Source organism: Emydura macquarii, unplaced genomic scaffold, assembly GCF_026122565.2.
Source record: "Emydura macquarii macquarii isolate MOO-44397 ecotype Brisbane River unplaced genomic scaffold, CSIRO-AGI_Emac_v2 contig_1390, whole genome shotgun sequence".
Lineage (NCBI taxonomy): Eukaryota > Metazoa > Chordata > Testudines > Chelidae > Emydura > Emydura macquarii.
In genome coordinates this window covers 16,561,798-16,588,198 of record NW_027131527.1, presented here as the reverse complement: position 1 = coordinate 16,588,198, position 26,401 = coordinate 16,561,798, and the positions used below count along the sequence as shown (strand labels likewise).

Sequence of the window (26,401 nt, the reverse complement as noted above, 5' to 3'; positions counted from 1 at the left end):
TGATCACATCCATTTCTCTGAAAAAATATGATAGGTGCCTAAAATGGAACTTACTAAGTGTATCCTTAACACTTGAGAAGTGCCAGATTTAAAGGAAATACAAAATACTTGGGTTAAATGCATTCATGAACTTAATTAAAACCACTTTTGCCCGCACATAGACTCTAGTGACACCATCACAGGTCCTAATCACATCAGCCACACCATAAGGAGCTCATTCATCTGCACATCTACTAATGTAATATATGCCATCATGTGCAAGCAATGCCCCTCTGCCATGTACATTGGCCAAACCAGACTGTCACTACGCAAAAGAATAAATGGTCACAAATCAGACATAAAAAATGGAAACATCCATAAACCAGTCAGAGAGCACTTCAATCTCCCAGGACACTCTGCTGCTGACTTGAAAGTTGCCATACTTCTACAAAAAAACTTCAAAAACAGACTTCAGCGAGAAATTGCAGAGCTGGAACTCATATCAAACTTGACACAATCAAACTAGGTCTGAATATGGACTTGGAATGGTTATCTCATTACAAGAAGTAATTGTCACTGTTCACACATTCTCACCTTCTAATCAACGGTTGTGAATAGGCCTCATCTATTCTAACGGAATTGACTTTATTAGCACTTGCCCTCCCCATTGTTGTTTCTTACCCTTGGATATATATATATACCTCCTATCTGTGATTTCCATTCCATGCATCTGACGAAGTGGGTTGCAGTGCAGGAAAGCTTATGCCTGCAGAAATTAAATTTGTTAGTCTTTAAAGTGCTACAGGACTCTTGTTGTTTTTGCTGTATAGAGACTAACATGGCTACCCCTCTGGAACTTTTGTCTTTGAATGGTTTGTCAACTTCCTTGCCTGTCAGTTTGATCACATTACCTCCTATTGAATCCTTCTACTGACTCCATATCAACAATTGTATTAGATTTCAATTATTGATCCTTTTTTTCAATGCTCATTCTAACTGCCTCTGCTTACCCAAGAGTGTTAATGAAAACTTTACTAGCTGAATACCTCAAACATTATTTTTTAATCAACTCCAAATTTTCAGCACATAATTCCTGAGTAAAGTTTGAATTGTCTGAGGATTTTCAAGTAAACCTGTTAATTAGTTTGAGTTCTAATAAAATTGGCCTTTCAAAAAAGTTCATATTGTGAGTTCATGATTTTAAGGCTCTGTAGCTTAAAAACTATAAACAGTTGAAAACCAGAAATGTGTACCTGGTAAGGGTTTGGAGTGCACTGCTGGGATATATAATTTTGTTAATTAACAAAAAGAAAAGAGTATGTATTAGCATTATTCCTTATAACACAATCCTGATGTGCTGTGGTTAATCAACAAAAAATGTCACCTATTTTGTTGTTCAATGTAGCCTTTTAGAACAGTTTAGGAGAGAACGCTGCTTTTTCTCATATATATCCAGTAAATGTTCCCTACATCAGAAATTGGGAACTAACGTGCAGCATGAAAAATTGATTTCGCTAGCTCGCGGAAAATCTTTGTTCTGGCATTTCCTAACTTTTGAGTGCTTGACTTTGCAACCTTGTTATTTCAATGTAGGGGGTTTGTGTGCAATTTCCTAGGTTTAAAAAAAAAAATAAAAAGCAACCCTCCTCCATATCAGAAGTTACATCATGAGGCATCATTCTGACACCCAGCATGCATTGTAAACAGGATTGGAACTTTTAGATGCACCACACAGACCTTAGCCACTTGGTATAACCAAGTAACTGCTATTAGGAGAAGGTTGTCATCCTTTGTGTTGACCAGCACTAACGGGGGGATAGGACACTGTCAGTATGTTTCACATATTTTGCAGATAGCAGAAAGTTGACAATCAGGAGTTTTCTTGGATTCCTTTTCAGATTATGAAGGGAATGTGCTCTAGTGGGTGCACGTATTTTGCTCCTATTCCCTCCTATCCTTACCCCTTCTGCTCCTATCTCTTTGCATCGGTCCATGCCCCATTCCTGAATTGTGTCTCTCCCGCAGCCCCCAAGTTCCTCATCCCAGTCGCTTTGGCTAGCCAGTCCTAGTCTTCCCATCTTCTTCCACTCTTAGTCCCCTTCCCTGGATTCCTCATCCCAGTCTCCATCACCCAGTTTGTCCTCTGATCTCCTTCTTTCTCCGCTCAGTCCCCCTCATTTCACTCTGCTACCCCACACTCTTGGCATCCATCCTGGGCCCCTCATCTGATATCAGTCTCCCCCATTCTTCTCCCAGTCCCAGTTATGCCTTCCACCCCCAGCTCCTTTTCCTAGTCTCCTTGTCCAGGCAGTCTCAACCTTCCTCCTCTTCTCCCCCAACCCCAGCCACCTGATCCTACTCTCCATATAGACTTCTTGTCCCTGCCTCTTTGCCCACCCAGTTCTGGTCCCTCTCCCCAGGGCCCAACTCCTTGTACAATCTCTCATTGTTCCCCATTCCTTCATTGGTACTCAATCCCCCACCTCATTTCTCCTCACACACAGAGCGGCTCCCAGTCCCTCCTAATGGATCGTTGTCCCAATCTACTCCTTCTGCCACATCCCAGGTCTGGGTCTTGTCCCTTTTACATTTGAGTCAGGCACTTTCTACCCTGCCTAGGCACCAACAGGGTAGGCATTGAGAGCACAGAAGAGACAGTACCCCTGCTCTCACTTCCAGTGCCTGGAGTCACAGTGAGCCTCAGCAGCCAGGAGCAGCCATTGCAGATACAGTCCCCTCCAGCAACCCTGGGCTGTAATATGCTCTATGCAGACAGAATCTTTGCAGATTGCATTGCCAAATGCTAACATGTTTCTGAGAATGTGCAGATTTTTCCCCTCAAAGGCTTATAAATTGGCCCAATTTGGGCAATTTTCATGTGTACATTAAAGGCACATTACTGGAACCAGGGTATTACCCTTCCATCCCCCACACACAAACACTAAAATTCAAGCCCTAACTCTAAGGTATGGAGATGTTAAAACTTCTTAATGAAACTGATGGAATAATATTTTAATGTGAACAAAACATTTTTCCATACTCTTGTTCTTGGAAATGGCTAATTTTAGCTGAAACAGTCATTTTAGTTGAAACAAACAAACAAAAAATCTGTCTAGAACAGGCACCTGGCATGGGAAATTTCAGCCTCAACAGTAAAGATTTGACAAAGTTATGAGTAATTGAAAACATGGTCTTATAATGGGAAATGTTGAGTATCCTTAACTAAAGGTGTGCCAATAATAATCAAGCAGCTCAAACTTGTTCTCTGCTTTCCAAATTTCAAAGTGCTTGACAAAAATCACTGCAGCTGAGGCTCTCTAGCTAAGGAAACCTGTGAGCTGGATTCTTGGGAACATTGCCAAGACAGAACAGAGCACATGAAGCACTCTAAGAGTATTTTGAACAAGGGCCTGATCAAAAGTGATGAGCTTCTTGGGAGGTGCTGACCCCATCTACTCCCATTTAAATCAATGGCAGCTGGGGGCAGCCATCACTGCTTGGAATCACTCACCCCATGGCACAATAAGACCTGGGGTTTGTTTGTTGTGTCCCTTTCCTCCACTCATTCATCCTGGTCATGTAAATACTTAGGCAGTTAAGTAATTTTGCCACACTTTGAGAACTGCAATTGGATTTACAGTGCTTTGCTATTGCTTAAACCAGAGCAAAACAATAAGTTATAGAATTTAACCAATGATTCTTAATCATAATTACAGTGTGACACTAAACCAGAAGTCACATAAAAGAATTATCTGAACTGAAACCAATGGAATAACTCATGTGAGTATAGTGATTAACCCGCATAAGTGCTGGCAATATTGGGTCCACAGTGATCAGTGTAATGGCAGACAGAGTGTCGTCCCCCCCCCCCCCCCCGCAAATACTCCTATTTGTTCTTACCTATTCTATTCATCCCTTTTATTTCACTTTGGTCTATTTTATATATTTTTCTTGTATTTTAAAAATTATTCTTACTGCATACATCCTCAGGGACAGAGGGAAAATTGGGAGTGGATACATTTTGAGAGGCTTCCAAAGCACATGAAAGCCTGAGGTGAAATTCTGGAACTGGGCACCTTTTGAGGTGTGCACAGTATCCTCCAAAATGTGCCTTACGATTCATCTGTCATCTTTATTTTCTCTTCCCCACCCACCCTTGGCTGCCGCCAGGACCCAAGGTTACACAGCCAGCCTATCTGTTTTCTGAGAGAAAATCTGGGTTCCCTGTGGTGTCTACAGACCCCCTCTGTCCATTCTCGAATTACTGCAGAGTCCCTGCACTGCTGCTCAGAGAACAGAAGAAATCCCTGACTGTGGACACCTCTGTCTAAAAGCTCCCAGTCCGTTTTGCCGCTGGACAGCGCAGAACGAGAAGCAGGTTATCGAACGCAGGGAAATTCTGCCCCCTTTTCCTCTCGGAGCTTCAGCGAATTGCAGCTGCAGCAGGGCAGGCTGCTCCTAGCCCTTCCTCTGTCGTTATTGAGGAATCATTGACATCGCTGCGCTTTTAGAAAGGGCTGAGCCGGGGAAGAACAAACACCCTGGAAACAGACAGCTCCAAGTTCTGTGAATTAATCTCTCTCTCCCGAGCAATCATTAATAGGCTCATGTCCCTTGAGCATTTCACACGAGGATCTTTGTGGCTGTCTGTATTAGTCCCGCTTTCCCGGGGTCTCTGAGTCGGAGTTGTTTAAATGACTCTCAGACTTCTGCCTTCACCATGCAGGAAAGTGTATAATGCACATTCATCTCCTTAGCAACAGACATGAACAACACGGTTCTTCTGAGTATTCATATTGGCATTAGGCAAAGGTCAGCCTCAGAATTTACACAATTATGCACCCAAATGTTTGACACCAAATTGTGCCTTTGACTGAGGCTGGATTGGGACTCCTCTCAGACTGAATCCTGATGACCCAGGTGATTGGACAATTTTAACAAAACGTGCTTTTTGAACCCACGCTCAGCTTCTCTGTGATTTGGGCTGTGGCTTGAATACAGACATTTTGGACAGAATACTGCCCTTGCTCTCACTTTTCTCTCAATGACTGGCGCTCTCTAATGTCCTGTCCTCTTAGCTCCCGCTGTGCTTTCTCCCCTGCCATTTCCCAGTTGGGGCCTGCAGTCGTTGAATAGCTGCTCATGTAATAGGAGCGATCCTTTTAGAACAGAAAGGATAAAATAATGTAAATGTTCCCAGCAAACAAACAATTTAGCTGCTCTTGCCATCATGAGTTATTCAAAAAATCCTTCCTTAAATCAATAATTACACCATAAAACAATGCAAGGTAATGAGGGTGTGGTTTAATTTATTTTACATACACTATAGAACTGAGAATATTTTTCTATGTAATCTATACTGCAATAGATTTAAGAATGAACTTTAATGGATAGTAAGAGACTAATACATTTTCACATGTCCTGTAACTTTTTTGCAAAAAATTATATTTTGCAAACAAACGAAAAGATACTCCCATTGACTTAAATGAGGCCAGATCTTTGGCTTTAATATGTATCAACTCCCTATTTGTAAAATGGGGTTAATACTACTTCCCTTCCTCATAAGTATGATATAAGCAGGAAATTCATTAAAGTTTGTAGTAAGCTCTGTGATGGGATCCATATAAATACCTAGACTGAAATCTATACTAAAGAAAAGTAACCACAATTTAATTAGTGTTACAGCTGACATTTAACACCCCCCCACACACACACTTAATAAATTTCTAGAATATGTCTGTGTACTGTGCAGTTTCTTATTCTCCCCTCCCCCACTCCAGCTTTATTGTCTCTTAAAACATCTAGCTATTATTTTCTTCAAGTTAACTCTTGGAGTACTAAGGATTTATGTATAATGCAAAGCAGTTGATCTAAATATGGGGAAACAGTGTAATGCAAATGGACTCTCTTGTTTACTGGGCAAATATTTATCACTAACATTATCAGATCACTCACACCCAGATCTTAGTACAGAATCTTGTTTTGCTGTAATGATATACAACATCTATGAATTCAAGAACTCAAAGCTTTCCTGCCAAAAGCAGGATTGCAATGTGCTTGTCTCAGTACACATTTTTATTGAAATGTAATGCTTTTAATTATTGAAAGATCTATTTTTGCCATAAAAAATTCAGAGGATGATCTCAATAAGCTAAGAGGCTATGAACTAATACAAGCTAAAGCTTTGGAGACCCCTTACTTAAACATTTGCATGTATTTATGTATCTTTTAAAACTACTATGCCATTTATTTAGTCCCAAAATTCAGAGTTTTGTTTATTTAGAAGTGCCCAAACCCAAGGAGTTCCTATCTTAAACTTCTTTTTAATCTTTGTTCTTAACCAAAAGTAACTGAAGACAGGATAACACATCCTGCTACATTCTTAGTTAAAACAAACCACTATCATTTCAAGAATATGGGGATACACTAGCAGTATTTCAAACACTTCCATTCATTCCAAACTGACCAATGGTAAAGAGATGCTTCAGAACACATTTTCTATATGTAAATATAAATTCTGAAAAGCCCAAAATGAAATACTCTTAATGAATTCATCATATGCTGTTCCTGTTGAAGTTAATGGCAGTTTTGACACTGATTTCACTGGAAGCAGGTGCAGGTCCCTTAATATACTAATACATATTCTCCTCTCACTTGCATGGGTGGAAATTCAAAGTAACACTACTGAAGCATTTCAGTTTTCCTGTGAAGAAATACATTTTACGTTTTATTCAGCAATCATGCGTAGGTTATCCTGATTTTCTAACATTTTTCCTTAATATCATTTGTTTTTCTCTCTCAGTTATCCACACCCCAGCCTCCCTTGAGCTATTTAAGATTGTATCTAAATCTAAGAATTCTCCCAAGTGTAACTTTAGGAGTGGCTATATAAATTTTACTGGCTCACTCAACAGCTTCACATGCAATAACCAACAAAAAGTCAACGTGTTAGCTGGATTCTGCTAAAATACATTTGCAACCTTAACTCCATTTTCGTCTGGGAATGTCTGATTAGGTCAGAGGCATGGAAAACTATTCAACAAAAATAAATTTAATAAGTCTTTCCTTGTGAATCGTATTTAAAATTGCATTTAAGAACTATGTTCAAAGAACATTATTTAGAGTGCATAGTCAAGCACCCGGAAGTCATGAAATGCCGGAATTTAGGTTGCCTGTGCAAACTTAGTTCTGCCTCTCCTGCATATTCATTATGCTACAGTCTTTAATTACATGATCATGTATTTCTTCCACAAGGCCTTTGTCTCTAAGTGCACAAAGCTGGATGGTGGTCAGGAAGTGAGAAGGAGATAAAAATAGTGAACAGCTAACAGTCAATGAGTGGCCCTGGGCTGATTTAGTGAATGCCATCCAAAATGCATAAAGAAGTATTCGTTTCAAGTGTTCTTTTCTAGGGCATTCATCAACAGAGTATCTACGTGCCTCACAAACATTAATGAATTTACCTTCCCTGGGAGGTAAGAGAGCATTATTGTCTCTATTTTACAGATGGAGAACTGAGACAAAGAGGCTGCCTGAGGCTATCCAGTGAATCAGTCAGAGCCAGGATTACAGCTCAAGACCTATTGCCTCCCAAAACTGTGCTCATTCCTCCAGACCACACTATTTTACATCTAGCAATGCTGGGCAGCCACAGCGCCCCTTGATTTCAGGGTTCCTACAAGCAGCCTCATTCATTACTTAACTCTTATTTATTCCCTGAGCATCATCTACCCCAAGAACTAAATGAGACAGAGGTTTTGGGGAAAATGGTCTGTGATCAAATAATTCAGGAATGTATCATAATTCAGGTACACAAGGGGACTGAATTAAAGTTGCACAGAAAACTAAATCTGGCAATCCCTATCCTCCGAGTCCACAAAAACTGCATTTTGCAGCAAATAAACTATTAATCCAAAATTCTTTGCCTAGCTCTACTTACTTCGTTAGCTGGCAGCAAGAGGACTGTGCTATCCTATGTTGGGAATGAACTGCTTTAGTCATGTGCTATTTTGGGGGACTAAGAAGGGAGAGACGATTGGTATGGGGAGCCCAGAAAGCTTCCTTCCACCCACAGGGGCTTTCACTTCTCTCTGCTACCTTCCCTTCCTTCTCACGCCAGATTCAATACCTGCATTTGAAGAGGAATTTTTGACTCTATGGTGGGTGGACTGAAGATAGGAAAACCATCTGTTCTCAAGTCTCTATTGCTCTAAATACTACCACATATGAGATATAACAGGTAAACTAATAGTTAATGCAGAAAAGCAACATATATTTCCATTTAAAATTTTTCAAAAAAGAACATAAAAAGTGCAAAATATAGCCGATTTATACAAAATGGAGAAAGTAGTTTTTGGTCTTCTCCATTCATTTCTAATTTATCTAATTTAATTTCTAAAATCTAGAAGTTGGGCCTCTGAAACAGCTGGGTTCAGCTGTTGCCCCTACCAAGTTCCAAGGAAAGACCTCTTTTCAACTATCACCAAATAGAATATCAGGGTTTTCAGTTAAAGTAGTGAGGAGAGAGTTTAAAACTTGTCTCTCACTCTAGATTGAATTTAATGCAAATTAAACATTTTTATGACTTTCTTCAATGTTTAAATTCCCAGAAGAGGTCTTAATAAAAATATTTAATGTCCAATTTTAATACAAGATTTTACTATGCATCTATTTTCTGCCATGGCTTGCCCTTCTATTGTTAAATCAGAAGGTATGGCAGGTCCATATTTATTTAAGCTGTTCTTCCAAGGAAGTTAATCCACCTTTATAAATAACTTTGAGACCCCTAGATAAAAAAGAACTATACTATAAAGGCTAAGAACATATTTAATCTGATGAAGTTCAGATTTGGGAGGATGAGGACACCCTTGCTTCTGAGATCATGTAGAAAGTAAATTTAATAGGGTGTGCAAAACATGCGATCATTTTATCAGTACAAAAAAGAAAATTAGTTCCTTACCTCTTACTTTTATTTCTTACAACGGAGGTCATCAATCAGTTTGGACATTACTCAGGTTAATTTCATTCTTCTTTATCACCCCCTCGTTTGCCTTCCTTCTTTAATTTCAGGCTTCCTCTGCTGGAGTGCTGCAACACCTTACTCTGACCCCAGGAGATGACCTTTGAAGCTGACACAACATAAACCTGTAGAAAAGCAGTAGTGGCACCATTGCAGTTTGCAGGATTAATGACATCTACAAACTTTATTTTATCTGAAACATTGTAAAATTATATATATAAATTGTATGAGGGTCTGCCCAGACTGATGTGTGCCTATGATGTTTTGGGGATCACCCAGACCAGCAAAAGGTTCTGTCACTGCCTACCTTGTAACTTTGTGTGTCTTAATACTATGCTGCTATGACTCAGAGTTGACACCAATAGCCAGCATACAGTCTTTCCCTGGCTTCTAGGAGCCTAGAGGGAGACCATATGCTTGTACCTCAACGAGGGTGACTGTAACAGTGTGGCACCCACATCTCATGAGCACCCTTTCTGGTCAGGTGAGTCTGAAGTCTTTAAACAGTTCCAGTCCTGGCATCGGGCTTCCACTGTGGGTTTTGCCCTTTCTGGGCCATTCTGGCTTCAGCTCTACAGCTGGGCTGCAAAATAGTTCAGATCCCCTTCTGGGGTTATTGCTGTCTAATTGTAGGCCACTTCCCCAGTGGCCTGTGTGTGTGTGTGTGGGAGGGATATACCCAGGCCCACCCACTACTACAGGCCCCAGCCCTAGGACCCGAAGAATAGCAGCCATGCACCACCATGTCCCTTTAACAAAATTGCTTTCGGTCCCCTGGGCCACTTCCCTACAGCCCCAGCCTTCACCAATTCTTCACTCTTACCTCAGGGCTCTTTTGTGTTCAGGCCCAGCAGCCAGCCAGGAGCTCTCCTTTGTTCCCCTGGTCCCTGCCAGCACTGAGCTATCCATGGTGCTACAGTTCCCTTTGGTCCAAGTAGGAGCACCACTCTCATTCTTCTGGCTCCATCAAGGAACGGACTCTGGCAGGGCTGCAAAGCAGCTCCTTTTTTATATGGCCCTCCCGGGCCCAGATTGGCTGCTCTTTACAGCCTCTTATTGGCTGCAGCCACTCTAGGCTGCTTAGAGGATTCCTTTACTGCTCATTTCCTGGGATGGGTGTGACAGGATCTGAAGCCTCCAGCAGGAGGTGTAGTCTACCCCATCACGATGACTTCAACATCCTCTTCTGCTCCTGACTCTCCTCAAATTTGTCTACCCAGAGTTCTTAACTAATAGATACTCAGACTTTTCCCCTCTGATTTGTCACTCCCAAAGGCATGAAACTTGCCCTCAATTATCAATTCATTTTGGGGGACCCACTTCACACAATTTGCACACCAGAGACTTCATTGGGATAAAAACAAACAAAAATTTAGAAGAAAAACCTTAGATTCAAAGATGAAATAAGGCAAAGCAAACACATAGAAGTTATATAGAAAATAAATAAATATGCACCCTCAGGCTTTACATTTTTATATTAGCTAAATTCCCTTTTGTAATACAAGTAACCTAGTACCTCTGAACAGTTTCCAGTGTGCCCTCTATTCTAGAGAGGATCCAATATTTCATGGACAGCATCACACTTAGATGTGGATTCTGTTTCTTCATAAAAAACCCTCAAACCCAAGCCTGTTTTTAAAAGTTTTTTTCCTCTCTCTGGGTAGGTCTACAATGCAGTGTGAGCCCAGAGTTTTAACTCAGGCTCAAGCATAACTCCCCTTCCATCTACACAAAAATTGCACTAACCCAGGTCACAGACCCAATTCCAGAACCCCACCAGGTAGGAAAGTCCAAGCCTGAGTCAAGCCAAGACCTGGGGTTCAAGCAGTGGTGTGCAGCATAGACGCAGCTCCACTTGCTCAATATCGTACAGTCTCCACTGGCTGACTTTCTTGGTCCTCTGGACAGTCAAGTTTTCACATACTGCACCACGAACAAAGGACTAAAGCAGCCACGTTTTGGAAGTGCACTAGGAAATTGGGTGGTTGGACTCAGGCCCATATAATGCAGCGTAGATGCTGGAGCCCCGGGTTGAGCTCCAGGATTCAACAATTCCTAACCTGGGGTTATAAATGAGTGCAGATACTCAAACTCTAGGTTATGAAATCTAGGGTTAACTAGCTTGAGTTCTACTAACCCCAGGCTTACACTGTAGTGTAGTCATAACCTCATACCCACCCCCTTCCTCCTGGCATGACGACTCATGGATATTTAGAATGGGGGAAACTTCCTCCTTTCTCAGTTTTCCAAGAGTGGGGTTTTCTTTTTACTTTCAATGTATTTTCATTGACTCTAAAGGTTCGCCATTGTGTCTTCCTGGTTGGACAATGAACGGGTGCTTAAAGTTGGTTTCATGTGAATAACTAGACTGGGAGATGGCCCTCCCTCTCTTATTCCTTCACCTCTTGTTGTGTGAAATGATGTTGTAGTTGCACCACAGTCACAATTACAAATTTTCTATACATATATACATGCATACATACATGATCATAACCAGTATATGCATCTCTTAATGACCATTACATTCAGAACATTACAAGCTTTCACAAAAGACCTTACCTGACATATTTATACACAGTAACATTGTATACAACCAGTTGATTCAATTGCTTATTCTTTGGGGGTGCAGGCCACCTGTTTCCCCCTGGGGCTGTCTGGACCCTGATCATCACAGGGCTTTCCATTGTGGAAATTTATTACTAAGTGAATTCTCTCTCTTATTCATGGGCATTCAGTGGTCTCGATATAAATCAGGGAATGTAATAAGTAAAAACGGTAAATTTCTAGGGAGCAGACAACATAGGAATATTGGATCTGATCAATGGTTTTTTTGTTTGTTATTTTATGTACTTTTATTGTTTATTGTGTCCCCTCTTATTCATCTCCTTTCTGAGGTAACACCTCCAATCTTTCCCATCTCTTTTCATATGAAAGATTTTGTAGGCCTTTGATCACTCATTGCACTTCCCTGAACCCCCTTCAGTTCTGTAATATCCTTTTTGAGATGGGGTGACCAGTACTGCACACAAATTGCATGCAAGGCCTCCCCATTGATTTTATAAAGGCATAATAACATTTTCAGTCTTATTCTCCTTATGAGTCCTAACATTTTGGGGTTTTTTTGTTTGTTTCTTTTACTGCAGCTGCACAATGAACAGAGTTTTCCATTGAGCTGTCAGTAGCGATGCCCAGGTCTCTTTTCTTGGGTTGATATGGTTAATTTAGAATGCTGTAAAGTGTACTAGCAGTTCAAATTTTTCCCTCCAATGTGTATTATTTGGCATTTGTTGACATTAAATTTAATTTGCAATAGCGTTGCCCATTCACTGAGCTTGTTTAAGTCTTTTAAGCTTTGTTTAAGTCTTTCTCACAGTCATCTTTGGTCCTGATGTACCTAAATAACTGTTTCATCTGCAATTTATTTCCTAGCTACTCATCTGCCTTTCCAGTTGATTAATATATGAAACAAGACAGTATCTAGTACAGAGCCTTAAGATACACTCCTATTAGCCTTTTATCATGATGAAAGTTGACCATTAATCCTACTCCGTGCTTTGTTTTTGATCTAAGACAATGCTTTGCCTCTCACCCCATGGACTACTTAGCTCCTTTATACTCTGGTCTGGGACCTTCTTCAAGACCTTTTGGGAGTCTAAATACATTATGTCAACTGGATCACCTTCATTCACTACTTTACTGACATATTCAAAGAATTCTAAAGAGACAAGTTTCCTTTGCAGACTATGCTGTTTAGACTCTATCATACCATGATCTTCTATATGTGTTGGTATTCTGTTTTTAATCCTCATTTTACCTAATTTGCCAGGTACAGATGTAAGACTTACCCATCTGTAATTCACAGGATTTTTTTTTTTTATTAAAGATAATGCTACAACATTTGCTTCTTTCCAATCATTTGGAAGAGTGCTGTTTTTAATTAAAACATTTTTTAAAGCGTTCAACTTCTTCATACTTGAGCTCCTTCAGAACTCTTACACCATCTGGGTCTGGTGACTTATTGCATTTTAAGTTAGCAGTTTGCTCCAGCACTTCTACTTCTGTCACTTCAATCTCTGTAAGTACCTCATATTTGTTATCAGGAAAGATCAGGTCCAAGATAGGAATCCCCTAACATTCTTGGTGGTGAAGACTGAAGTAAAGTAATCATTTAGTTTCTCAGTGATATACCTCTCTTCCTTAACTGTTCCAGTTAACCCCTCGGTGATTAAGCAGACCCATAAACCATTATACAGCCTTCCCACTTCAGCCATGCTTAGAGACTATCTTGTTGTTTGTTCATACACTTTTAGCTAATTGCTCTTAAGACTCCATTTTCTATCTTCTATTTCAGTGTTTCTCACCCTTTTAAGTAGAAAGTACCCCCTAACTTCTGAAAATTTTAATGAGTACTCCAACACTGAATTTTCCACTCTGAGAAATACAATCTTTTCCCCCTTTACCACTGGACGACTGTATTTCTCATAAAGCAGGAGAGTTTTGAGTTCTGCAGTGCTGTGTGGCTGTGGCAGATCACAAAACCCACTGCTATTTCTCCCCTCTTTCCTCCTCCCCTTCCTCCATATAGGAACAAAGGTCAATGCCAGCCAATCACTCTGGCCTGATGGTGGGGTCAAGTGTTGTTCTCCTCACACAGCTGGGAACTTGTAAGGTCTGAGCAGGCACTAGTGGCCCACCAGAGTGGATAGCAGCATTCCCCATGGCTGTCCCTAGTGGGGTGCAGGCCTGGGGCAAATCACACTGTATGGGCCCCTCTTAATATTTTTATACTGGTAATATCTGTTGGTTCTGGACACTTTGTGATCAGTGTGGATACCAGTGAGACACAGTACGCCCGATTTGCAGATCAATAAGGTTTAATGTGCAAGATTTTCTATAAATATACTAGTTAGATACGAAGCCTAAAATTAATTACAATATATCATACTCACTAAGCCTGGAGAGCTAAGCAGTCACTCAGAAGGCTGTATACAGAAACGGTTTTCTTCAGGGTCCCCGCCAGGGAGTCAGTGGCGTCTGGTCCAACCAGCAGCACCTCCCGCGGAGACAGGTGTTGATGGAGCACCCCCCTTTGTCTAAGCGGTAACTACTTATACCCTTCCTTAAACAACCTTCACCTAATTATCTCTCTCTCATTATCATATATGCTAATTACCTACATTGGGTTTCCACCCTTAACTACATTCCATTCTCACCATAATAATTGGGGTCGTCAAAACAACATCTGGTGATAGGAGGGGCGGAGTAAAAGTATGCCCCTTGGCAATAAAACAGTGTACCCCAGACATTCAAGGATAACTTGTTCCCCTCACCGTTATCTATGTGCAGCTGCAACCATACAGGATCTGTATTTTGTCTTATGTGCCGTGCTATGCAGAAACTGAGACATCTATACTATTATTCAGTCTCTGCCAACTGAAAGATGTCATGCTACAGGGGTCAGAATAGCCAAGCAAGCAATTGATGCTATGCTAAGCCTGTAGAACAGAGTTCAGGCAACTCAGATTGTACTGGGCCTCCAACAATATCTGCCTCTGTCATAGTTGTCAATTTCACTGCACAGCTAGAGCTGTGAAATTGACAAGTAAGCCTGCCTGTACAGCCTGACTCCAGTACTGGGCAAGCTGCTGGGCTCTCCGCCTGGCTTTCTGGGCACCGGGCTTTGAGCCAGGGAGGGGAACCGCCACCTGGGCAAGTTGCAGGTGGCTGCCACCTGGCTGCCCGCCTGCGAAGTGAGCGACTACTACCCAATCCAAACTGGGGCGAAGGAGGCTTCCATGCAGGCTGGGACCCGTGGATGTGGGCAGGCGGCAGGCAGCTGCTGCCCGTCTTCAAGCCCAGGTGCGGGAGGCTGTCTCTCAGATTAGAGCCAGATGCAGGTGGCAGCCACCCAGCTGCGAGCCCAGCTCGCAGGGCACAGGAGGCTGCCGCCATGCTCCCACCTGGAGCTGGGACTGGATGGAACGCAGGCGGCTGCCGCCCGGCATCCCAAAAAGCTGGCAGCTGCCGCCCAGCTTCCCAGGACTGGGGCAGCTGCCATCTACCTCTCAGCAAGGAGGTGGGACTAGGTGGGAAGCCTACAGCTTCCGGCTCCCTCCCCCAGAAGCCGGCAGCTGCCACCCGCCTCCCAGCTGGGAGCTGGGACCAGGCGGGAAATAACGTGGCTTCCCCAGAAGTTGGCAGCAGCTGCTTCTCACCTCCCTTCACTGGGTTCTTCGCCACGTAGCCCCTGCCTGTGTCTCACGTACCTCCAGAGGTATGCATATCACCGGTTGAGAAACTATGTTCTATTTTCCCCTCTTAATATCTGCCATAATTTATGATCCTCTTTATGTAAGAAACATTGAACATAAGTACTTAAGTCATCTTCTCCCACCTACCTACATAAAAACTGTTCTCACACAGTAAAGGAAACGGACATCTCAGAATTTGCGTCATTTTGTGTTTCAGGATTTTAAGTTTTTCTTGGGTATAGGTTGTTTCTTTCTTGAGATTTGCCTCAAGGTAAGGCTAATTTGTTTGAAATTAGGCAGGATACGGGTGTGTGTGTTAAATTCCATTATTTAAATAGCTGACTGAGGAAAGTCCTTTGCCAAACGAAAGGTCGAAACCATGTGATATCAGCATAGGGACTATTCCCTTGCTCTTAAATGTGCTGTGCAAATGTGCTGCTGTAGAGGCTTCTGAGGAATACCACAGATAGCTGTAATCTGGCAATAAAATGTCCTATTGGGATTCTCCGTTAGCACTAGCAGGCTTATGGCGTGAACTGATAAACCACTCCTTGCTGTATTGCTCGGTGAAGAACTGCTGACACGCTCAATAAGGTGACAGCTTAGGTAAGGCCGTTCTTGCACACAGAAAAACCTGTGAGGAGAGAAGTTCAGGCTTTCATTTCCCTGCAGGCTCCAGCTATTGGGATGATCCACTGACATTGGTGATATGGGCTACACCACTCTACTGTGCTGCTGAAGGAAGTTAGTGAAAGGTGTGGTGAAATTAATCATGAACCACTGGCAGAGCTTACCAAGGGATGGGGTAGATTCTCTATCACTTGAAACCTTTAAATCAATAGGGGTGACCCCCTGCTGGACATGCCAAACCCCTATGTGACAACAGCATAGGAAAAATAAGTGGGATAACTCTACATTCTCTTTCATAATACGAAGTCAAGGGGACAGACAATGAAATAAAACCCACAAATTTAAATTGATAAGGAAATACTATTTTATATAACACAACCCTTGAAGTTCACTGACACAAGATATCCTTGAAGTCAAGAACTTGGCAGTATTTAAAAAAATATATGAAGAGGGAAACACAGTAAATAGAAAATTAGGGTTGGAAGGGACCTCAGGAGGTCATCTAGTCCAACCCTCTGCTCCAAGCAGGACCAATACCTCATGCCATCCCCTCCATAAACTTCTCAAGCTCAGACTTGAAGCCAGTTAGGTTTTTGCCTCCACTGCTCCCCTTGGAAGGCTATTCCAGAACTTCACTCCTCGGCTGGTTAAAAATCTTCATCTAATTTCAAGCCTAAACTTGTGATGGCCAGTTTATATTCATTTATTCTTGTTTCCATATTGTCACTTAACTGAAAGAACTCCTAGTCTATTGTTAGATTGTGATACAATTGTATTTTAAAATTGGGATATAGGACTTCATGATTCAGGAAATAAATTAACCACTGGGAGATGTGGATTGGGAAGCAACTTCTCATATGGGAATGATACAGGAATCCCTCTTGTGGATAATTATGGAGTATCTTCCTTTGAAGCATCTGGTACAGGAAACTGCGTGAACCCACGATACACTGGTCTGATATGTTTCTTAATTTAAAACCAGAAAACCCTTATGTCATAGGACAGTCCCATGTGGAGTGCCTCCTGTCACAGGTTGTGGCACAATAGGTGCACCTGTCTCAGTTTCCCCCCTTCAGAGACCCCTGTAATTCCATGCCAGGCTCTCTCGCTTCAAATAATACCCCTGCCTGGGACAGTTTATTACAAAAACACTGCAAATAATCTTTAACAAAATTCCCAGATACAGTCCAGTTCTCACACATAGTGTATCTAAGTCCTTAAAATCCCAAGACATCTCATCCCTCAATGTCCCACATACCACATTCCAGCATCTTCCAACACAGCTGGGCTCTGTCTGTCCTCTCTTGTCCCTTTACCAGGACAGCCACCACAGCCCTTCAATCTGACATGCATCCCAGCTCTTCTCAGTTGGACACACCTGCCACAGCCTCTCTGGTTGGAGCCCATCCATAGCAGAGAGCACCCAACACTCCCCCTGATTTATTAACTTTTTCCAGTTTTCCACTGTGAAGATGTCTATGTGTAAAGCCACTTCACTGCCCCCTTACCTCCAACTCTCAGGCTTGGAAGCCAGCAGGCAGCTCCCTATGCTGGTTGCACTATATTATACAAATAAACGCTAGCAAACAGGAGAGTTGGTGTGGGGCTTGTCCTTGGTAAGGAAGGAGCAAGCCTCTTTCCTGGGCGGCGGAGGGTGGAGGGGGGGTGAATTTGTTTGTCTGTCTGTTGCTCAGTGATGTGTTTGTAGTTTTCAGTTTGTTGGAGGGCAGTGTATGATGACTGAGTCAAAGGCCTCCCAGGTCAGTGTATTCTGGAAGCTTCCTTCTGTGATCACTGCTGATGGACAGGTAAGTGCAGAACCTTGGTGAGGAGGTAGCGCTGACCTGGGCAAAAAGCTTTAAAGTTAGTGGCCAGAGGCCAGAAAGAGCTAGCAAACAGAGAACAGCAAACAGGGAAGTTGTAGCAGGGAATTTGGGGGATTTACATACTTTCTTCTTAACATCAAGGGACCAAGAAGCAAATATGATGATGAGTACTAAGGCAGCACGAGAGGTGAGCAAAGAAGGAAAGAAGACAGAGAAGGTGACTGAATGCAGAAACCGCAGGTTGCATATTATACTTGATGGAAATGACATGTATAAAATGTCTCAGAGTTCAGAGAAGAGAAGATTCAAGGAGCAGAGATGCAGCTGGAGATGATGGTGGAGTTCAGATGGGGATTTGAAGACATAATGGAGGAGAGAGAGAAGGGGAGACTGCAAAGACAACTCAAAATTTGAAGGCATCTGCCAAACAAGGGACCTGGAAGGCAGACCACTAGATGAGAAGAGTGACTGGCTAGTACAGGAGAAATAGAGCTGAGGAACAGGCTTGCTACACTGTAGAATGAAGCAGAAGCAGCAAGCAGAAGATAAAGTAGCAATGAAGAAGAGAAAGGAAGCCAGTCTCAGCAGAATAATGAAAGAGACAATGGAGATTGCCAGGTACTAGAGCTCTAGGAAGAACATGGGTGATATACAAGGAACTCAGAGAGAACAGAAGACAGAATGCTCTGCAGGCAGAAGGAAGAACAGATAGGAGGGAACATGATATGCACACCAAAATGAGGAAGAGGTAGGTCTAGCTGATTGGAGACCCTTAACTAAGAAGAATCAAGAGGCCTGTCAACAGAATGTATCCGGAGGATAGAAAGTTGAGCTGCCTGCCAAGGGCAAGGTTATGAGATGCAGACCTGAAAAGGATCCTGATCCGAGCAGGGAAAAAATACACTAATTGTCCTTCATGTGAGGACAAATAACACTGCTAATTCCTGCTGTAATAGACCAAGGATGACTATGCCAGTCTAGGAAGTTTCTCAAAAAAGTGGAAGCTGGTGTGATCTTAAGCAAAACTTTTGTGGTCCCTAAGGAAGAGCAAAGATGCAACAATATAATGAAAATCAACAAATGGTGCAAGAATTGGTGCTATCAGGAAGGTTTTGTGAGACAATCAGTGCAAGAGAGTTCTTCTTGATGGATGAATTCACTTGAGTACTTGGGGTACTAAACTTCTTGGGTGAAGGCTGGCATAATTGATAAGAGTTTTAAACTAGAATATGGGGGAGAAAGTTGATAAAAAATTTTTAATCTGCATGCCTAGTTTTAATACACAGGTAGAAAAAACAGGTAAATGAGAATATAGGAAATGAGAGAGGAACACCATAGGGTAGGCGTATGGACCATAAAGAGGAAAAAAGTTCTACTATTGATGGAGTAGTAGTCAGATTGCCAGCCAGCTAGCAAATTGGGTGAGGTCTGAAGGAAACAACTGAGATACTTGTACACTAATGCAAGAAGATGGCAATAAAACAAAGGAACTAGAAGTACTGGTGCATGACATGAAACTAGATATTATAGGGATAACAGAAACATGGTGGAATAGCAATCATGATTGGAATACAAATCTTGAAGGATATGCACTGTTCAGAAATGATACAGATAATAGGGGTGGGATAGTGTTGTTCATCACTGATGTAGACTGTAAAGAAATAAATAGTGATAATATGGATAAAACAGAATCTGTTTGCAACAAAATTACCTTGGGGAAGTGTTGTAAAAGAGGCTCTTTTGGGATAGTATTAGGGGTCAACTATAACCCCGAGGGTCATAGCTGCAGATAACTAGAGATTTTTTAAATATTTTAAAGAGATAAATATTATAGAAAAATGTGTCATTATGAGATATATTGGACATCAAGAACTACTAATAATAGTAGGGCCCAATTATTCCTGGATGTGATCGCCAACAGATTTCTTCACCAAATAGTTACTGAACCAACAAGAGGTGATACTATTTTAAAGTCGGTTTTGGTAAATAGAGAGGACATTATAAAACAACTGGTTACAGAAAATAACTTTGGATCAAGTGATCATGAATTGATTCAGTTTAATTTAAACTGAAGGACAATCAAAACAGATCAGTAACCAAGGTTTTCTATTTCAAGAGGATAGATTGAGAAAAGAAGGGAACTAGTTAGTGAAGTCAATAGCACTGAAGAGCTCAGGGACTTAAAGAAATTCTAAACCCCATCAGTACTTAAGTCAAAAGTGGAAAAAAATCTATTTAGAATATGCATTCCAAACAAAGGGAAAAAGCTTGTAGTCCATATCTAACTAGATGAATAACCACTTCCAAAAGGATATAGGAAGTAAGCAGGAATTATTTTTATTCCATAAGGAATAAAAAAAGGGACTGATCAGCAAAGAAAGCTACATCTTGGAGCTTAGAAAGCATAGGGATAAAGTGAGAACTGGGCAAAGACAAGCTGAGTTAGATTTTAAAAGAAACTAAAACAAATAGTAAAGTTCTGTAGCCATATAAATAGAGACCAAGAAAAGAAGCGGGACCACTATGAAGTGAGGATGGGGTGGAGATTAAGGATAATCTGGATATGGCCCCAAAAGAAAATGGATATTTTGTCTCTGCCTTCAGTAAGGATGATAATGTAGAATATGGGGGGAAAAGTAAAATGGCTAATGGTAACAAGTGTATCAAAATAGAAATTATCTCATATAAACTGGAAGCAAAAGTCAAAGATCTTAATGCACACAAATCAGGGGGACAAAACAACTGCAATCCCAGAATACTGAAAGAACAGACACATGAAATTGCAATTCTAGTAGCTAGAATTTGTAATAAATCCATCAGATTAGGAGTGATAGTATATGACTAGAAAAAAGTAAAATGTAGCATCTACATTTAAGAAAGGTGAAAATTGATCTGGGCAACTACAGATGCATTAATCTGACCTCAATAGCATTCAAGGCTTTAGAACAAATTTGGAAGGTAAAAATAATTAAAAACATGGAGGTAAACAAAATGTGATAAAATGCAACATGGTATCATCAAAGGTAGGTTGTGCCAGACTAACTGATATCTTTCTTTGATAATTGACTTTTCAGACAAGGGAAATGTAGTAGATCTAATCTATCTGGGATTTAGGAAAGCATTTGATATGATAACACATGGGAAATTTCGTTAGGATGGACAAGATGCAGAGTAATACCAGAATTGTAAGGTGGGTGAGGAACGGCTGAAGGACAGATGACAATGGGTTGTGCTGATAGGGAAACAATCAGTCTGGAAATATATTAGCAATGGAGTTCTTTAAGAATCAGAATGGAACCTATCTTATTTAATATTTTCATTAATGACCTTCGTACAAAAAAAAAAAAAAAGAGTATGCTAATGGAATTTACTGATGATACAAATTTGGGAATCATCGTCAACACAGAAGTGGTTTGGAATATTAAAGGATCAATAAGATGATCTGGCAGACTGGAATAAATATATGATTAAATTTAATAGTACAAAGTGCACAGTCACGCATTTAGGGACTAATGACAACAATTTCTGCTACAAGCTGGGGACATATCAGTTGAAAAACAAAGGAAGAGTAAAACCTGGGTGTATTAGCTGATCACACGATGACTATAAGTCACCAATGTGATGTGGCTTTGAAAAAGGCAAATGAGATTCTAGGATATATCAGGCAAAGTATTTCCAGAGAGATAGGGAAGCATTAATACTATTGTGCAAGGTACTAGTGCAAGCCCATTTAACACTGTACCATTCTGGTCACTATGTTCAAGAAAGACTCATTCAACTTGGAACCGGTGTATAGAATAACCTCTAGAATGATCAGGGAAATGGACAGCCTGTTTTATGAGATGAACTAAAAGAGCTTGGGCTTGATTAGCCCAGCAAAACAAAGGCTGAGAGGGGAATATTATTGCTCTCTATAAATACATTAGGGATGCAGAAGAGCTATTTAAACTGGAGGACAATATTGGCACGTGAACAAATGGGTACAAATGGGCCATGAACAAATTTAGGATAGAAATTAGAAGGAGGTTTCTAACCATCAGAGGAGTGAAGTTGTGGAACAGCTTCCCAATAGGGGTGGTGGGGGCAAAGAACATAGCTTGTTTTAAGATGGAGATTGATAAATTTATTAATGGGATTTTATGATTGGGTTGCCTGTGATAGTAGGGGACTGGACTCCATGACCTAAGAAGAAGACCATCACTACCATCCTTAAATTGATATTGACAATAAAGTTTACATTTTAAAAAATCCCAAACTAACAAAATGGTTTTGGACTTCTTGTGTTACTAATAACTCAGACTTTTAAAATTTCATCAGTTTTAATAACCCACTTTACTTTTCATCAGATAGTATGCTAATTTGTGTCATGTGTTGGTAGTTTCTAACCCCAGGACAGATGGCCTTCTCCAGAGAAAGGCTTCAGCTTTCTCTATGCCCTTAGGCTTCTATATAGACAATCATGTTAATTTATCTCTTCCTTCTTGGAGACGACAGAGCACTTTTTTTCTTTCAGAACATCCGGCAGTAAATTCAATCAAGTATGTCAGTCAAAACCCAATTTATTTCTCTGTATATTGTTAGCTGACAAATGTTTCTATTGATTATACACTACAAGTTAAAAACATTATTCTTTTTAACAAGTAAAATACATTAAGACCCTAGAGGCCAGGATGATAAAATTGAGTTTAGAGGAAATACAATGAGAATTATCTAGCAGCTTCTAGCACATTTTAAAGCTGTCTCTCATAGGCTGAATCCCTTTGTCAGATGTATGATACATCCTCAGAGGAGAGTTTGTCATCAGTCTAAACTCCCAGCCTAGTTATACTGCATCTTTACTTTGATGTGAAGTATGAAGGTGTCAGACTGACAATGCAGTTAGCAGTCGTTGAGGCTATGAGACCTTGTGAAGCGCATTAGTACAGCAGAATCTTTTTTTCCTCTTTTCTTTTCCTGTGACAAGATATACTGACATTTGCATAGGAATTATTCTTTTCCCAATATTCAGGGCAACCTTCCACTTGTCTAATTAACTCTATCTGGCCAAAGAATGCTTTTAATAACCAGTCACACTCTTCTCGGACTGGAACTCTAACAATTTAATGATAAATTTTCAACTGATGGCTCCTCTGCACTGTGGGAGACGTACCGTTTATGTTTACAGCGTAATGCAGAATGCCAATTCAAAAGTCAGATTCAAATATATTAAGATTCATTTTATTACACATCTTACAAAAATTCTGCCATCAGTTATATACAACCCAATTGAGAAATAGGGTTGGATGTTGGTAAAAGGGAAGAATCTAACCCACTGAATCTGATATGTAAATAGTTACACCAGCTAGTTTATAATAATTTACACTGCTGGGACCACCTATTCAACCATTATTAATTTATATCTAGTTTATCATGCTTATCCCTTCTACTCATAACTGTGCACCAAACTGTGCTCTCTCCCTCCAAAGGCAGAGGAGCCCAAAGACCCACAGATCCTCAGCTAGGGAAAACTAAATTGGGGAAATGCTGCTGCTGTGGCATCAATCTCCACTTCTGCCCAACCCTGTAGTAACCTCTCTGTGGGACTACAGGTCTGTGTTGTAGGAAGGGGCAAGGCTGAAGTACCCTTCTGCATATTGCCCCTTCATCTGAAGATTCTTCAGTTAATATTTAAGTTGTCAGTCTTAACCATTGCGCACACTCTAGGTCCTGCAGAGACCACTCTCAAAGAGATCTATGTGTAGTCAAATAAGAGTCCCTGGCAGTGGCAGCATGGCTTTTTTGGAGACAATCTGAGATGGGGCTGAAGGAAATAAAAGAGTATCTGAGTCAGTGCAGAGGCACAACCAAGGATGATTTAAGCAAATCTAGGGCCCCTGGGAAAGCCATTTGACTAGCCACACTGGCTACTTTGGTGCACCGACTTCTCCCACTCTTTCTTCAAGTTCCTATACTATGCCGGTATTGAATCCTATTGGGAAGGGTGGAATGGAGGAGGAGTGTCCAGAACTGCATACGAATAGAAATGGAGGTTTCCTGTATAAAATGAGAAGGAGGAATCCTGAGGTATGGTACAGTCAGGCCTGCAATAAAAGGCAAAACCTCCTGAAGCTATCCTCAGAGAGCAGTCAGCAGAGAATTGTTCCTACTCCACATCACTGTGCACTGGAGTAATAGAAGTGCTTACGCCAGCTGTTCAACTTCTTGTAAGTGGATGGGACCCAACAACCTGCTGCAGACTTGGAAACCTTGTCTGTAATGGTCCTGGTTTCCAGGAGTGGTGGATTTTGGGGAAGATGTTGGACGTGAGTGTGTGCTCCATGTGGAGACAGTTTCCCACCCCTGACAAAATGATATAATTTCTACTGGGAACAACATGGTACTGTATTTTAAAATTAGCTACCTGTGACTGGCTCAATACCAATCAGCATCATGAAGGAGTGACTTAGTAGAGTCCTCCTAATGATATTATGGAAAGCCATTATTTATAACTAGTTCTGTATTGAGAGGCTATGTCAGAAAGTCTATGACCGTAGCCCTCAGACTCAAATATTCTCCTATAGTTCAAGTTTAATTAGGATCTATGCTATCTGAGCTGTACAGTTACATGACTTCTCTGCAGCTTGGTATGTACAGAGACAACTGTAGACCATGAAACAGTTCCCTTAAATATTATTAGAAATGGCTTTGCCAGTTCTTAAGAGTAACTTCCACCTGTATTTAAATAGTGGAAGCTTGCTTAAAAATTCCTGCACCTTATAAATGCAAGGTAGCTTCATCGGTGTCAGTGGAGCTAAATCAAGGTGATTTGCTTCTCAGTTTGTAATATAGAAGCTTGGCATGGCTGACTAGTATTTACTTATACATGTTGGCTACCATGTAACTATAAATTGAGGAAAGTCCTGGATCTATTGAAAAGGACACTAAGGATTTTAGTGCTTTCAAAAGCATAGCGATAATGAAGGATTCTGTAGCTGATTGAAAAGAGAGTTGAAATGTCAATCTCTGATTGAAATGTCAATTCCAGGTGACAGCGTGCCCTTTCCCCAAGGTATTCACATCACAGGTTACACTAAATTTAGGTTTACTGAACTAATCAGAGGAGAGGCTCTCAAAAGTAGATTCTATTCAGACCAACTTGTTAATGGGGGGAGGGGAGAGAAATGAATTGAGTGCCAAGGCATGCAGTTTTTAGATTGAAATTATTTACAACTAATAACCTTCATAAGAAGTTATGACTATACTGAAGGAGCACTTTCATTTGTAAATTAAAAAGGTACGGTTATTTCTTTCGCATTTCACAGATCTATAGGGAAGATCTTTAAACAAAAGAAAATAGAATCAAGCAGTTGAAGCTTACAAGAGAAATTGAGGGAATCAGAAATGCCAAGGGAGGGAGGAAGAGAAGAAGAGAGAGCGCAAAATAACCTGGGAAAATGGAACACAAGAGCAGGCTTTGTTCATCTACAGCATATTTTTTTCTTTCAGACTGAAGATGTAGACGGCACACAAATGGATTTTGAAATATTCTATGCAAATTAATGTTTCCGTAAACCTCCTCTGAGTTGCTGACTCTGAAATAAAGAATTTATTAGGTGGTTCTTTAGAAATATTTGTGTATAAACACAATTTATCTAGTAACTTTTAGTTGGATATACAAATCCACGCATTTCCCTCTGTTTATATATTACTTAGCCCCAATCCTTTAAAGTCCTTTATTGGCACCTGGATAACAGAAAGGCTACCGAAATGTACTTGACAGAAATGTGCTCGTTTGCCTAGTAACAAAATATGATGCAAGGTTATAGAAAAAGCTCGAGTCATATTTAATAGTTTGATGCCTCTGACTATGCACTGTCATCACATCCTATAGGTCAGGAAATGGCATTGTGTGAGCAAACCATGTTAGACTCAGATTTTAAGGACAAAAGGGACCATTGTGATCATCCAGTCTGACCTTCTGCACATCACAGGCCTCTGGCTGGGTTACTGAAGTCCTCAAATCTTGATTTAAAGACTTAAAGTTACAGAGAATCCACCATTTACTCTAGTTCAAATCAGCAAGTGACCTGTGTCCCTTGCTTCAGAAGAAGGCAAAACAAAAAAACATCAGGGTCCTTCCTGACCTCAAATATGGCAATCAGTTAGATGCTGAGCATGGGGCAAGACCCACCAGCCAGACACCTGGGAAAGAATTCACTGTGTAACTCAGAGCCCTCCTCATTTAGTGACCCGTCTCTGGCCCTTGGAAATATTTGCTACTAGCAGTCTCTGATGGACCATATGGCATTGTAGGTGATCTCATCCTACCATCCCCTCCATAAACTTATCCAGCTCAGTCTGCAAACCAGTTAGGCTTTTTGCCCCTACATCTCTCCTTGGGAGGCTGTTCCAGAACTTCAGCCCTCTGATAGTTAGAAACCTTTGTCTAATTTCAAGACTAAACTTGTTGATGGCCAGTTTATATCCATTTGTTCTTGTGCCAACATTGGGGCCTGACGTTAAATAACTCCTCTTTCTCCCTAGTGTTTATCCATCTGATGTGTTTGTAGAAAGCAATCATCTCTCCCCTCAGCCTTCATTTGGCTAGGTAAACAAGCAAAACAAGCAAAGTAAACAAGCAAAGCTCCTCTTTTAAGGTACATTCACCATTCTTCTGATTATGCTCGTAGCCCTTCTTTGCACCTGTTCCAGTTTGA

At 41.0% G+C, this 26,401-nt stretch overlaps 1 long non-coding RNA gene across 1 annotated transcript in view; it reads right to left on the bottom strand.

Annotated features, from left to right (window-relative positions):
- Nucleotides 1–6,040: 6,040 nt before the first annotated feature.
- Nucleotides 6,041–26,401, bottom strand: part of LOC137156235 (uncharacterized) — a 44,134-nt gene continuing 23,773 nt past the window's right edge. Inside the window, exons 2-3 of the long non-coding RNA XR_010920713.1 lie at nucleotides 8,939–9,123; nucleotides 6,041–6,682 (exon numbers count right to left, since the gene is read on the bottom strand). This is a non-coding gene — a long non-coding RNA (uncharacterized lncRNA). The remainder of the gene's footprint in view (nucleotides 6,683–8,938; nucleotides 9,124–26,401) is intronic.